This window comes from Eubalaena glacialis, chromosome 1 (assembly GCF_028564815.1).
Source record: "Eubalaena glacialis isolate mEubGla1 chromosome 1, mEubGla1.1.hap2.+ XY, whole genome shotgun sequence".
Taxonomy (NCBI): Eukaryota; Metazoa; Chordata; class Mammalia; order Artiodactyla; family Balaenidae; genus Eubalaena; species Eubalaena glacialis.
Window position 1 is genome coordinate 157539230 of NC_083716.1, and position 14092 is coordinate 157553321.

At 38.5% G+C, this 14092-nt stretch overlaps 1 pseudogene; it reads left to right on the top strand.

Annotated features, from left to right (window-relative positions):
- The first annotated feature begins 13377 nt into the window (after positions 1-13377).
- LOC133097724 (large ribosomal subunit protein uL24-like) lies at positions 13378-13815 on the top strand (annotated as a pseudogene).
- The last annotated feature ends 277 nt before the right edge of the window (positions 13816-14092 follow it).

Here is a 14092-nt window from a genome sequence, read left to right on the forward strand (position 1 = left end):
GTTCAGGATATTTCTGGTCCAGATTGGATCACATGCCTAACTCTGAACCATTCACAAGGGCCACAGGGAAGAGATACTGATAAGCCAAACAAGGTCCAGTCCAGGGCTGAAAATAGGGTAAGTCCCACCTACCAAACTTTTAGCTAAGAATAGAGAAAGATAGGATGAGAATGAATATTGCCAGAAAAAATAAAGTAAAATCATAAAATATGTACTCTGTACCAGCCTATTATTGTTCCACTGTTGTTGGCTCAGATCACATCTTCCTTGATCCATAGTCTTTACAAATAAAATAAGAAATGTGAAAAAATAGTAGATATTTCATAAGTGAACAGCTAAGATAACTAAAAGTATTTGGATTCCTCACCCAAGGAAAGGAAATTTTAAATCTGATCCAACAGACTCCATAAGAATAGTTGTAAAAAAAAAAAAAAATTATGATATACTTATCACTTCACCATGGCTTAGCATGGCAGAATTAACCTGGCCTCTTACCCAAACATTCTGTCACACATGAGAATAACAACTACAACAAGGGCTAACTTATATTGGCCACTTATTATGTGCCAGACAGTGTGCTAAGAGCTTTGTATTCATGCTTTCATTTAGGTTTCACAACTCCATTGGGTGGTAACTATTACTATCCTCCTTTTAAAGATGAGGAAATGAAGTTGACTTTCTTCTTCTCCAAGGTCACAGCCTGTAAGTAATGCAGAATTCTTTCTACATGTCCAAATGATAAGCAACAAAAAGATCCTACTGAGCCAGCTGAAGACTCTGAGATGAGGTTTTTTTTTTTTTTAAAAGAAGATTCTCACTTTTCTTAAGGACATATTCTTGTACTTTTCGAGGATAGCTGCCAAGTCTTATGCTCTTTGAATGCCCCTTCCAGCTATTTCAGGGCTATGACCAGAATTGGTACTTACGGACTATGTTAGTGGATGGATTAATCTGACCAAAGAGAGTCTTAAACTATTGTTCAAATCTATCTATCTAATTTATAATAGACACATTGACCCAAGTGAATTTTAAAGTTTTTTTTACATGCTAAATCTATAAGTATATATTCTGTCTTTACAATTAAGCCCCTCTGTATCAGTCGAGTGTTCTGTAACAAACCACCCCAGTACTTAAGTCATAGAAAGATAAGCATTGATTCTTAGTCACATATCTGTGGGTCAGCTGGAGTGTCTTTGCTTCAGACTAGACCAGAATTGCTCTCATTCACTGGTCTCATTCAGAGGCCCAGGCTGAAGCAGTGGCTACTTGGGTATATTCTTTTCTTGATGGAGACAGAAGAGAAAGTGGGAAAATCTTAGTACGGATGCACATGTCAAACCTTTGCTCATATTTCTAACATCCCACTGGCCAAGGCAGTCACATGGCTAAGAGCAACATCAACGGGAGAGGGAAATAAACTTCTCTCTTGGAGATGTTGAAGGGGGAGAGACTAAGTATTATCTGAGCAATAATCTACTCTACCACAACTCCTCGAATAAAGAATGAGGAGAATAACATGAATTAAGCACATACTCATTTATCCATCAATTTAGAAAAGATTATGGAATAGGTACAATGTAGTAATTTTTGAGCTAGATGCTGGGACTGCAATAATGAACAATAGTCTAGTGGCAAAACAAATGCTATTTCTTTGTGACTCCTAATAGCAGTCCCATTGGCAGATATACTCGTCCCCATTTGATAGCTGAAGAAACTAAGGCATCAGGAGATCAAATAAGTTGGTCAAAGACACACGGATAACAAGTGCCAAAGTGCCAAAGGTAGCATGTAAAGCCTGAGTACAAAGCCTGTATTTTTTCAACCTCATCAGTGTTGTTTCCCAGTAAGAGAGAAGCTCTCAGATTGCTTTAGAAATGAATAACAAAAAACAGACTGCTTGTGAGTTAGGGTTCCATCAGACAGGCAAAGCCAGTACGAGTGACAGAGAACAAGGAATTCACTACTGTAGGCATTAGCCTTATGCGATCATGGATGTCTGCTGCCTCTAAATCGGGTGCTAAGCCTGCGCATCAGCAGTCAGGAAGAGAAGATGGACATGAAGTAGGGCAACCAAGGACAAACTGCAGCCTGCGAGGAAAAACTGAAAGTTCACCTAATCAGCACTGCCTCCAGTCCCAGTGATTTGGGCAACTTGTAAGATAAGCCAGCATCCTCTGCTACAGAGCTGTATGTGCCCCCGGCCCAGGATTCTCAGAAGCTGAAGGAGTTCGATGGCAGCTGGAGGTGCTGTGGGCCCAGGAGGTGCTCCTTGCCAACAGCAGGTCTGTGACAATACGCACAAAGTTCAACAGCACCTGCCCTGCAGCAATCCTCTGAGCCTAGAAGTGGCTGCCCTTTGGTGCCAAATCCCGCTCAAATTTCTATTGTGGCCACCTCTAACCTGAAACCACATGGGAAGAGAATGTGGGGAAATTGACAGGGGAAAAGCCATCATACCACATTAGGAGTTTTACTGTGAATCAACTGAAAGTTGTACTTAAAATAGGAGAGTATGAAATAAAATGATTTGCTAGAACTTTCAAGTGTTCTAGGGCAGAAAACACTGAGAGATGTCAGAGGGTCCACGTCCAGAATCTACTTCCCATGTGGTAACAGATCATGAGTTTATGTATTTAACCCTGACATTTCATACTTAAACAGCCATAACACTTAGTTTTTTTCATCATAATGTCACTCTGATGTATACTATTTTGGTTGCAAGAACTCAAACTAGCTTAAGAAAAAAAGAGGGGATTTATTGGCTGGTATACCTGGAAATTTAAGGATGGCTCTCACTTCAGGCATAGCTAGGTTCAGGGATGCAAATAGTATCATTAGGGTTTATTCACCATCTCTCAACTATGCTAGTCTCTGCTTCTCTTTGTGTGAAAGGGTCATGTTTTCCTACCCTAAGCAGGCTATCTCCACCTGTCAGAAGACATAACTGCCAGTATCTCCCAAGTGTGCATCCTTACATCTTGAGATGCAAAATATAAATAAGGCATTTCTCTCCTCCTCCCACCCCCACGCACACACACACATTGAACGGTTCCAAATTGCCTTGTCCAGATCATTTGCCCACCACTTGCATCAAACACTGTAAGACAGAAGGATGAGATACTATGATTGAACAGGCTTGGGTCTCCTGCCCGCTCCCACAGCAGAAGCTGGCAGGACACTGGGGCTGTCATTTCCACTGAAATCCCTAGAATGAAAGAGGAGCCACTCCTGAAGTAATCCAGGGGTCATGGCCAGATTAAAATGGTGTCTAATGCAAATGTACTTTAAATCAAAGAACTGTAAGGTCTTTGTTAATTGAGAGAGGGAAGATGTTGAAGTTTATGTTATTATCCTTTTCCCTTTTCTAGAAAACATGACAGTGACATAAAAAAGCACCTGTATTAGTTCTCTGATAACAGATGAACTGTAGGAAAAAAAGCACCTATTGGCAATAGAACCAAACACAGTTTTCTATAGATAGCACTGGCCTGCTGCTATGTCAATGTAAAATACATTCAAAAAATCGCCACCAGATGAACTTTATGGCCAGCTTTAGCTTTGAGGGAAATTTAAGAAATCTAATGTCCAGCAGCTATCCTGGAATGTTTTGCCTTTGCTTGGAATTTTTTTTATTAACAAATAATGATGCATGCTGCTGTTACCCATTGGTCATGCACAACTCATATTTTTTAATACAAAAAAAAAAGAATCCATAAAAATGGAGAGGCTTCCTAATAATGAAGAATGACCTCTAATTGTAATGGATTTTACTTTGAGGTAAATTGGTAAAAGCTAATTTTTATAGTTTGGCTTAAAATTATCATTTTTCTTAGTGGCTTTGTTTCTGGACAGAATGTTAATCCTTAAGTAATAGCACTGAAATTTGTTCACAACTAAAAGTACCAGAGAATTTCTTCATTCCCTCATTTCTTCACTCTGATTTCGAGCCCACTTATTGTCATGCACTAAGCTTAGCACTAAGGATACCAAAAAGAATAAGATACGTCCTTGTCCTCAAGAAGCTCAGAGTGGAGGAGAGGAAAGCTCAAGAAACACAGAGAGTACTACGAACCACTGGTATCCAGACAGCTGTGACAGCACAGAGGAACAAACACTTCATTTTGCCTGGGGTGTCAGAGAAAGCCTTTTAGATGAAGATCTTGATAGAGAAACAATAATTTTCTAATCAGAGACCCTAGAAAATGGTATTCCAGGAAGAAAGACAGCACCCACTGTTATAGGACATTGTGGATTAACTATATCACAGTGGAAGGGATATCCAGGCAGCTGACAGGGAGTGAGAACAGACAGAATGGGATGGAAATAATATGTCATGTCAAGGAGTTTGGAAAGATAACTCTGGAAGCAGGGAGAAGGGACAATGACGAAGGAGAGAGACTGATTCCACAGAGACCTTATGGAGGTTACAGAGAAGCCTGACACAGGGCTAAACTAGACACGTTCAAATGGAAACGAGTAGTAATGGATTGAATGAAGGAGCTAAGGAGGAGGGAGGAATCGGAATTCCTTTCATGTATCCAGTTTAGGAGACTAGCTGGATGGAGATACCATTAAAGATACTACAGGAAATAGACAAAACAGATGTGAGGGTAGAGAGGACAGGGACGATTAAGAGAGAGAACAGAGCTGTGATCGCCTATGCTACGAGACGTTAATTTGTGTTTTAGTACAATAGCTACATAAAATAATCTATTTTACCCATAATATATTCTTTAGTATATTTTAATGTCCCACTTAAACATATTCATCATGTCAATACACCTTATTAAATAGCAGTATGGACCAAGTCATCTGTTTCTCCCAATACTATATGAGGGGTATAATGTTTTGAGTAGCAGTAATCTCGTGTATGTTTAGTATTCTATCTTCATGAGTATATTACAGATGCTTTTGGGAAAAAATACCATCTCCATGTGACTACACAATACTTTACTTTGAGACAAAAAAAAAAAATATTTCTGACCACAACTAGTGATCTTTTTATAAAAGCCAAGAGCTGATACAGTTCGTATTTCCTAACCTTCACTTTTCATGTGGAGATATTTTCATCTATTGGAATATAACAGTGTTAAACCTTTTCAAATGATGTCTTTTGGTTTAACTCGAAAAACTTGAGAACTACAGATTCTTATGGATTAGGGGTAAACTATTCACCAGAAACAATAATAGTAACGAGTTGTTGAATACACATAGCATTTTTCAATGATATTCTAAGAAACTTGCTTACTACTATATTACAAAACTTTCACAGTGATCTTAGATAGGCATTAAAATGAATTACAAGGAAGGGAGCTGAGTTTTTTCACGTCAAATATTCGGGTGGAGGAAGGTTGGTTGTCTAGTCTTGTTTCACACTGAGTCTTTTTCATTTACTTTTCTTAATGCATTCAAAAGTTGTTAAAGTTTCTTATATAAAAATATGATTGATTGTTAGTGACAGTAATTGCATTTTAGCAAAAGTGACCATTATAGTAATTTTCTTCAAGGAAGAGAAATCTAACTAACTAAAGTAGCTAGTTACTTCCTAACACATTAACTTTGAAATTTTTTAACATAAAAATACTTGATAAGGGAAGTACAAATTGAAGAACATAAAATGGCATGCAATATTTATAAAACTACTTCCATTAGGTGGTTCTCAATTTTATGTAGCTGTTAATCACAAATTAAGTGAAACAAAATATAGGAAAAAGCTAAAATTTCTATACTAGTGGGCCAATTAAACTAAGTCCTCATTTAAAGCCTTTTAGAAATGACTCTCAAATAGCTCTTATTTTCATTTCTAAACTATAGAAGGTAATGATTTTTTTGAAACCAAGAAGATTTATTCATATCATGCCCTTAGAAGATTGAATCAAATGATACATGAAGATAATATGATTACAAAGAAAAAAGAAAAAACAATTAAACATGTGCATAGACAAGGTAATGCTGTATATAGTACACGTTAAATCACAAATGAAACAGCATTAGCATTTAATTTCATGTATTCCGCTGCACACCTGAATACTAATTAGCAACTAAAATAGGAAATGTGTGATACTGCATGTATTGATAAAATCTCAGTTCCATATTCTTCAGACACCAGCAATTTAACATGCATTGCATACTGGGAAAAGCTACTTTATCATCTTCACGGTTTCCTTTCTAAAATTCTTTTTCATTATTATTGAGAGCAATATACTAATTTCAAAATCAATCAAAGGTGACTGAAATGTTGGCTAAATCTGGAATTGCATTTTCTAATATTTATTGTTAACAATGTATAGACAGTAACTGCAGAGTATAAAGCAAGAAGCCTCATATTCAGTATGCAAATAGATGAACAGTAATTCAAGGTAACCTAAGTCAACTGAGTTAACTCAAATTTTTCATTTTTAGGGGCCACAGAGGACACTGGTGCTTTGTTTCTGCCCCTCCTTAGCCCTGTTTTTGAAATGGCCCCTGCAAAAGAAAGATTTATTTTGAAGGCTGAGACAGAGGAAAAGGAGTTTCAGCTTCATGATATTTCCCTGGCTGCCTCTATTCATCTCTCTCCATCTCCATTCCTTTGCTAGCCTCTGTATTTAAATTGGCACTTGCACTACCATTTGATTTATTTTTCAGTTATTCTTAAGGAAGAGAATTTTATTCACAAAGCCATATTTCTTTGAGTTAATACTTTCCTTTATTTTTCCACTATTCCCCATAGATTACAGATCCTCTCCCATTTGTTTGTACCATTTTGTTCGTCAACTGCATCTATAATACAAGGTAGTTCTTATTATGTACGGCACAGAATGCAGTTGGGGAAATTGCAGGGGTGTGTGTGCGTGTGTGTGTGAGTGCACGTGTCTATTTGCTTTTGAGTTGTATTCTGAAATAAGGATTCAGTATAAAATTGATGACAGTAGTCTTTCATCAAAGTCCTATTTCCTTAAAGCCTGCCTCATGTCTCATTTATTAACAGAACACAAAAGTAAAAGGTAATTACAAAATAATTACACTAGTGGACATCAAAATAAGATGTTTCAAAGAGAAGGACCTAATAAATATCTGCTAAGAAAGTTCCAGGGACTGTATCAGTTAGGATGCTTCTAGTTACAAACAACAGAAACACCAACTCAAACTTGCAGAAACAATAAAGCAAATTTATTGGCCCAAATAACTAATAGTTCAAAGGATGGGAGAGATTCAGGTGCAAATGACCAGAGTTCCAAATGATTTGGCTGCAGTTTTGTAGTTCTTCCTTCTTTGATTGTTGGCTCTGTCCTTAGGGTAGCTTCTTTCCAGGTTGTAAAATTTCAGCTCACAGCAACCAGGGTTCTTTCCCATTCACATCTCCTGAGAAAGGGCATGTTCTCCCCCAGCCAAAGAATAAAAGTCCTGAGCTTCATTTTGATTGGCCCAATTTGGGCCACTCTTGAATCACCTGTAGTGGCAAGAAGGAAAGACCAACCAAGGCATATGCCTGGCACACACTGATACAACTCCATTGGTTTTTAAAATATTGAAGTGCTTCTAAACCAGGTGATAAGTAGCCAATGCTCTAAGTCTCCCAGATGTTCCTCACTGCATCAGCCTGAATCCCTCTGATCCCTCTTTATCCAGCAAGTAAAAAGTTAACATCTGCAAAGCAGGGATCCATTTGGACCGTGCTCCAGCAATGCAGCAGGCATCTCTTCTGTTTGGATGGATCATGCCTTGGTTGTTAAACATGAATGTATTCCCATCCTGCAACTGGGGATAGGATCAGTTCCACTGTATTAGTTTCCTAGGGCTGCCGTAACAAAGTACCAGAAACTGGGTGACTTAAGACAACAAAAATTTATTCTCTTATCATCCTGAAGGCTGGAAGTCCAAAATCAAGGTGTTTGCTGAGCCATGCTCTCTCCAAAGACTCTAAGAAAGAATCCCTCCTTGCTTCTTCTAGCTTCTGGTGGTTGCTGGCAGCCCTTGGTGTTCCTTGGTTTGTGGCAGCATAACTCCAATCTCTGCCTCTGTCTTCACATGGTGATTTTCTATGGGTCTGTGTCTAAATTTCCCTCTTCTTATAATGACACCAATCACTGGATTAGGGACCACCCTAATCCAGCATGGCCTCATCTTAACTTGATTATATCTGCAAAGATCCTATTTCCACATAAGTCACATTCTATAGGTTCCAGGTGGACATGAATTTGGGGGGACACTATTCAACCCAACACCCCCCCACCAAGTGGGATGACTGCTCTGTGATGGGAAAGCATTAAAGTGATGTTGGGGAAGTTGCCACAGTGTCCACTCTAGATGCTGGACCCTCTGGGCCTCAGCTCTCTTCATGTACCTGGTTATAGTCTACAGCAGTATAGTTGACCTGGCATTTCAGACTTTATTTGCACCTTCTGAGATGGCTCTTATACTGCCTAATCTCATTTTCAACTCTAAGGCCTAAGTCCATGGACTTCAAAACTTCATGTGGAGGAGGGGTCTGGCAGAGTCCTTAAGTCCACATGCCAGTGCAAGCATTATCAGTAGAGTGAATTAACAATATATCTCACTTATGTTTTCAAATGCTTGTAGCTGTGATTAATTTTTAAAAATTCACTTAAAATCTTCCTGCATTTATAATACCTCTTTGTCATTATGTATGTTCTCTATCAACAGATAATAAATGCAACTACTATTGTATTAGCACACAGGCCTTTATTAGAAGGACCATGAGTAAATTGGGATACAAGTCTGACTGCTGTCACAAAGGCCAAAAAACAGTAGCTCAAACAAATAGACATTGATTTCTTTCTCTTGTAAGAGCTGGAGCATAAGCAGTCCAGGGCTTATATAGCAGCTCTGTGGTCTTGAGGACCTAGACACTTACTACTTTGTTGTTCTACCATTCTCAAGTCATGGCTTTCATCCCTGGTCTAAGATGGCTTTTGCAGCTCTCACCAGTGTGGCTGCATTCTGCTCACATACCATTTTTCGGACCCTAAAACATATGGCCAAAACGTAGCAGCAAGAGTGACTGGGAAATGTGGTCTTTATCTGACCAGGCTTGTGCTCAGCTAAATGTTGAGAGTTCTATTACTAAAGAAAGAAGGAGAAAATCAATATTAGGGAACAGTTAGCAGTCCTTGACAAAAAATACATTCATTTAGGAGAAAGTAATGGATATTTACAAATGATTGGTATATTCCTAATAGGTTATGATGTTTGTTCTAAGATAATTTTCAACATAACTTTACACATCCTGAATATTATAATTTTGTGACATGTTTTCTGTAGACTCTACCTCATCTCACTGACTCTACTTATATAGTTGAACTAAATATGTTCATGAGGTGTCTGTAGTGAGAAAGTTTTAGAGTCATAAAGAGAATGGTTGCAAATATTGAGGTTAACAGGAAACAGTGTATGGAAGGGGAAAAATTACAATTTACAGAGTGACTATTTTGCTAGAATGAGAATTTTAACTATCTCTAGTGACAAGTTATCCAATTACAGATCTTCCTCAACTTACAATGGGGTTATGTTCCAATAAACCCATCATATGTTGAAAATATCATAAATCGAAAATGCATTAATACACCTACTGAACATCATAACTTAGCCTACCCTAACTTAAACGTGCTCAGAACACTTGTATTAGCCTACAGTTCAGCAAAATCATCTAACACAAAGCCTATTTTATAATCAAGTGTTGAATATCTCATGTAATTTATTGAATACTATACTGAAAGTGAAAAAATGGTTCTATGGGTACAGAATGGTCATAAGTGTATCAGTTGTTTCCCCTCTTGATTGCGTGGCTGACTGGGAGCGACAGCTAACTGCCCAGCATCAGGAGGGAAGATCGTACCACATATCCCTAGCATGGGAAAAGATCAAAATTCAAAATTTGAAGTACAGTTTCTACTGAATGCATGTCTTTCTCACCATCGTAAAAGTAGAAAAATTCTAAGTCAAACAATTGTAAGTTGAGGACCATCTGTACAACTAATAAGAAGAAAAGTTTGAAAACAAACTACACAGTGCCATAGCCAAGCGAGACTTTGTATAGCTTAAACCTGGTACCCAGCTTAGAAGCAGACTCTTCTCATATGGGAAGAGGCATGTCAAGGCCTTTATAAATACTGAATAACAAATATAAGCAGAGCTTTATCAAAACAAAACAATCAAATAGGACATTGATGCCAAATAAAGGAAGAAAGGGGAAAATAAGGTGAGCTTTTTTTTAAAGAATTAACATTGAAGGAGTGGGAATATATCATTCAATTCATGATTGTTCAAAGTTCTTAATGGTGCCAAAATTCTCATAATCCTCTGACTTTTCCCAGAACCTTATTATAAACTTTCTTATGGAGATAAGTGTACTGGATGGTTTCATTTTGTCTCTCCATCCACTCTCCATCCTTCCTGACCTGATCTGTGCCCCAGGAGGCTGACTTGTATGGACCACATCACTAGATTTGCTTGCCCTCTGGTTTCCCGCTGCATCCCACCAATGAGAGGCTCCAACAGGACATCAGGAAATGGAAGGATGGTGAGGTTGAGTATTTATTCTTCTGCTTCCCTCCATGCCAGACTGCAGGTTAGCAGTGCCTGCGTTCCTCTGCTGAAGGCCACAGCTACTGTCAGCTGATCCTCTCCTGCAGCTGCAGCACAGCTGCCTTCCCTGCTCCCTGGGCTTATAGAAGGTCTAGCCAGGCCCCTCTTACCGGTTCAACCCTACCTACACCTTTACAAATAGTTCATTCATTAAATTCTCCTCAATTGCTCCTTCCAAGTGAGCCATCTGTTTCAGGGATACTGAGTGATAAAATAAGGAAGAAATGACTCACTCACTGAAAAACTAGTCCTACTAATCCAGTGGATAATAGGCCATTCTCGATTTTGAAATTTTCTCCTTTCTATAAATTCATATTCTCTTTAGAAACCTGCACCAAGGCTTGTCTCTAACATAAACCATTCCTAAACCAGCTGCATGGCTCTACTTCCTAGAAACACTGGCCATCACTTTCCAGTCCTGTTCATTACCCCACTTTTCTACTTTTGGTGTATTTATAAGCCATTGTGAAATTTACTGATGCTCGCGGTAGACTTTTTTTTTAGGGGTTTTAGTATCTCCAGTGTGGAGATGACTTTTTAAAATCTACTTTCTATACAAATTCCCTGACCATTTCTAGTATTATATGCTTCTTAAGCAAGAGATATGCAATATTTGTTATTCCAGGAAGCCAATACCTCACTCTCTTAGGGTTTGAATTGGGAAGCAAGGTGGAATATAGATAATTTTCCTCAAAATATATTCCCCTACACTTTCACTACAAGCAACATATTTACAAATCAGATAGCTCCTCCTCATCTCCAGCACCTCTTAATGCTAGAGGGGCCCAGGACTTCATCTCTTGTCTACATACACTCTTCCCCTGATAGCTCTCATCTAGTCCCATGACTTTATAGGCCAAATGAACATTTCTACTTCTAAGCCTAATAGGCATTTTAATCTTAAATTTTTCCAATCCAAACTTCTGATCTCCATATTTACCTCCATTCCAAATGTGTTAATGTTGCAGTTTTTCCCTCTCAGTGACTAGCAACTCCAGTTTCTCGGGCCAAAAATTTTGGAGTCACCTTTTACTTATCGTTTTTTCCCCACTCCCTACAATAATCCTTCAAGAAGTCATATCAACCCTATATGCAAAAATACATCCAGATTCTAATTACTTCTCACTGCCTCCTCTGCTACCTACCACTCTGGTCCAGGCCCCTGCAATTCACTGTAATAGCCTCCTCACTGGTCTCCCCTGCCTCTGCCCTAGTCCTTTTAATAGTCTTTTCTCAACAGAGCCGCCTGAGTGCTTTCTTTTAAAATCTTAGATCATGTCATTTTTCTGTTCAAACCTCTCTACTGGATCCACTTTCACTCAGAGTGACACCAAAAGTCCTTACATATAGCCTAGAAGGTTCCTCATGATATAGCCTCTGCTATCTGACCACATCTCCTACTTCACTCTAGACACACTGACCTCCTTGCCTCAGGATAATGTACCTACCATCCCCTTATGGACCTTAAAGAATAGACCGCCAGTTATTTCTCCAGCAAAAATGGGTTTATTCAGGATCAACAAAGAATAGCAATTCAGGGTCTGCAACTGTGGTGAGCCACATGCAAGTCCCCCCAAGAAGGAGAGAAGAACTCTTTTATAGGAGGGAAAAGGAAGTTGGGAGGGCTATAGTAAACAAAGAGTCCATTGGAGGAATTGAGATTTTGAAGTTATAGTGGCTTTTCATTGAATGAGTTGTGACAGTCTTTCCTTGGCTGAGCTCTTGCCAGGCAAAAGGAAGTTTTCCTCTTCCTGTTGGGCTCTGCTATCATGGTAGGGCATGAGAGCACCCCCTTGACATTTAAAATAGAAAACTGTGTTTTAATTGAGCTTACTGTTTATTAACTTTTACACCCTCTTCCCCTAGGTATCTACACAGCTTACTCTCTAACCTCCTTTAAGTCTCTACTCAAGCATTACCTGCTCAGGGCACAACCCCCTTTCCAACGTAGTTATCATCATTTGACATATATTTTGCATGTTTATTTTGTTTATTGTCTGTCTTCCCCATAAAAATGCAAAATCTTGTATAAATTTAATATTTGTTAAATATTCACCACATATTCCCACCTCTTAAACCTGTCCCTGGCATAAAGACGGTGTACAACAAATATTTGATGAATGAATGAAAGTATATATACATATATATATTTATTTTTTAAATATAAATCCTTTCACAAAAATAAATAAGCATTAGAATACCTCAAGTAAATTTTTAAAAATCTCATGTGTACAGAGTGTTATTCATGTGTTAGGCTCTGGGTAGTATTTTACAAGTGTGATGTCAGTGAATTTTCATAGCAGATCCTATGTGCAATCACATAAGACCTGTGGTCTTACTGTAATAAGACCAGTTCTTATTACAACCAACTTACATGTGAGATGTAATATAACTAGTTTAAGAAGTGAAAAATCAGTACATGGGGAATACAGGTTCAGACCCTGACATGTCTGACTCCAGAGGCCATTCTCTTCCTAATGTGTCTAAAACATGCCTCTTTAAACTTAGAAAGAAAATTACCACCAGCAACAGCAACAAAAACGATTAAACCAAACCTTAATTTTAAAACGGGCAACTAAATGCCTGACTAGGATTCCAAGTATGTGAAAATTATAAATCCCAGCTTTTCAAAGGAAAAACACTGAGTAGGTCAGGCAAAAGGCTAACCAGAGATTAGAAAGGCAGAACTGCACACTCAAACAAATGAAGAGATTACAGTTAGAGAAACTTCTCTGAAAACTCCATCTTCTCTTCCCTGTTGTGGTCTTTACCGAAGCAGCAACAGCCAAAATGAAGTTCAGTCCCTTTGTGACTTGTGACCAGAGCAAGTACCATATAAAAGCATTTCAACTCACTTTCCCACTTTCGCAGGAAGATTATGTCTTTCCCTGTTTCCAAAGAGCTGAGACAGAAGTACAATGTCCAACCCATGTCCATCTGAAAGGATGATAACGTTCAGGTTGTGTGAGGACACTACAAAGGTCAGCAAATTGGCAAACCAGTTCAAGTTTACAGGAAGAAATGTATCATCTACACTGAACGTGTGCAGCAGGAGAAGCCAGTGGCACAACTGTCCATGTGGGCATTCAACCCAGCAAGGTGATTATCACCAGGCTAAAAGTGAACAAAGGTGGCAAAAAGATCTCTGGATGAAAAGCCAAATCTTGCCAAGTAGGAGAGGAAAAGGGCCAAAAAAGGGAAGAAACAATTGAGAAGATGTGGGAATAAAGTAATTTATATACAGCCTTCATTAATACCTGCTAAAATGAAAAACAAACAAACAAACAAACCCCAACTCCCTAACCCTACCAGCTGCCCCATACTCCCAATGTGCAAAAGGATGAGAAATTGTTTCAAGTTCTTGCTTGTTGATTTGCTACCAGTTTGGGCCAGAAGACTGAGATAATCAAAGACTTCCAGGAATAAAATTAGGGACCTTTTTATTAAAGTGTTCTCTTATTTTGGTCAATCATAAAATAGTAGAGAAGGCCTTCCTTTGCCCTTC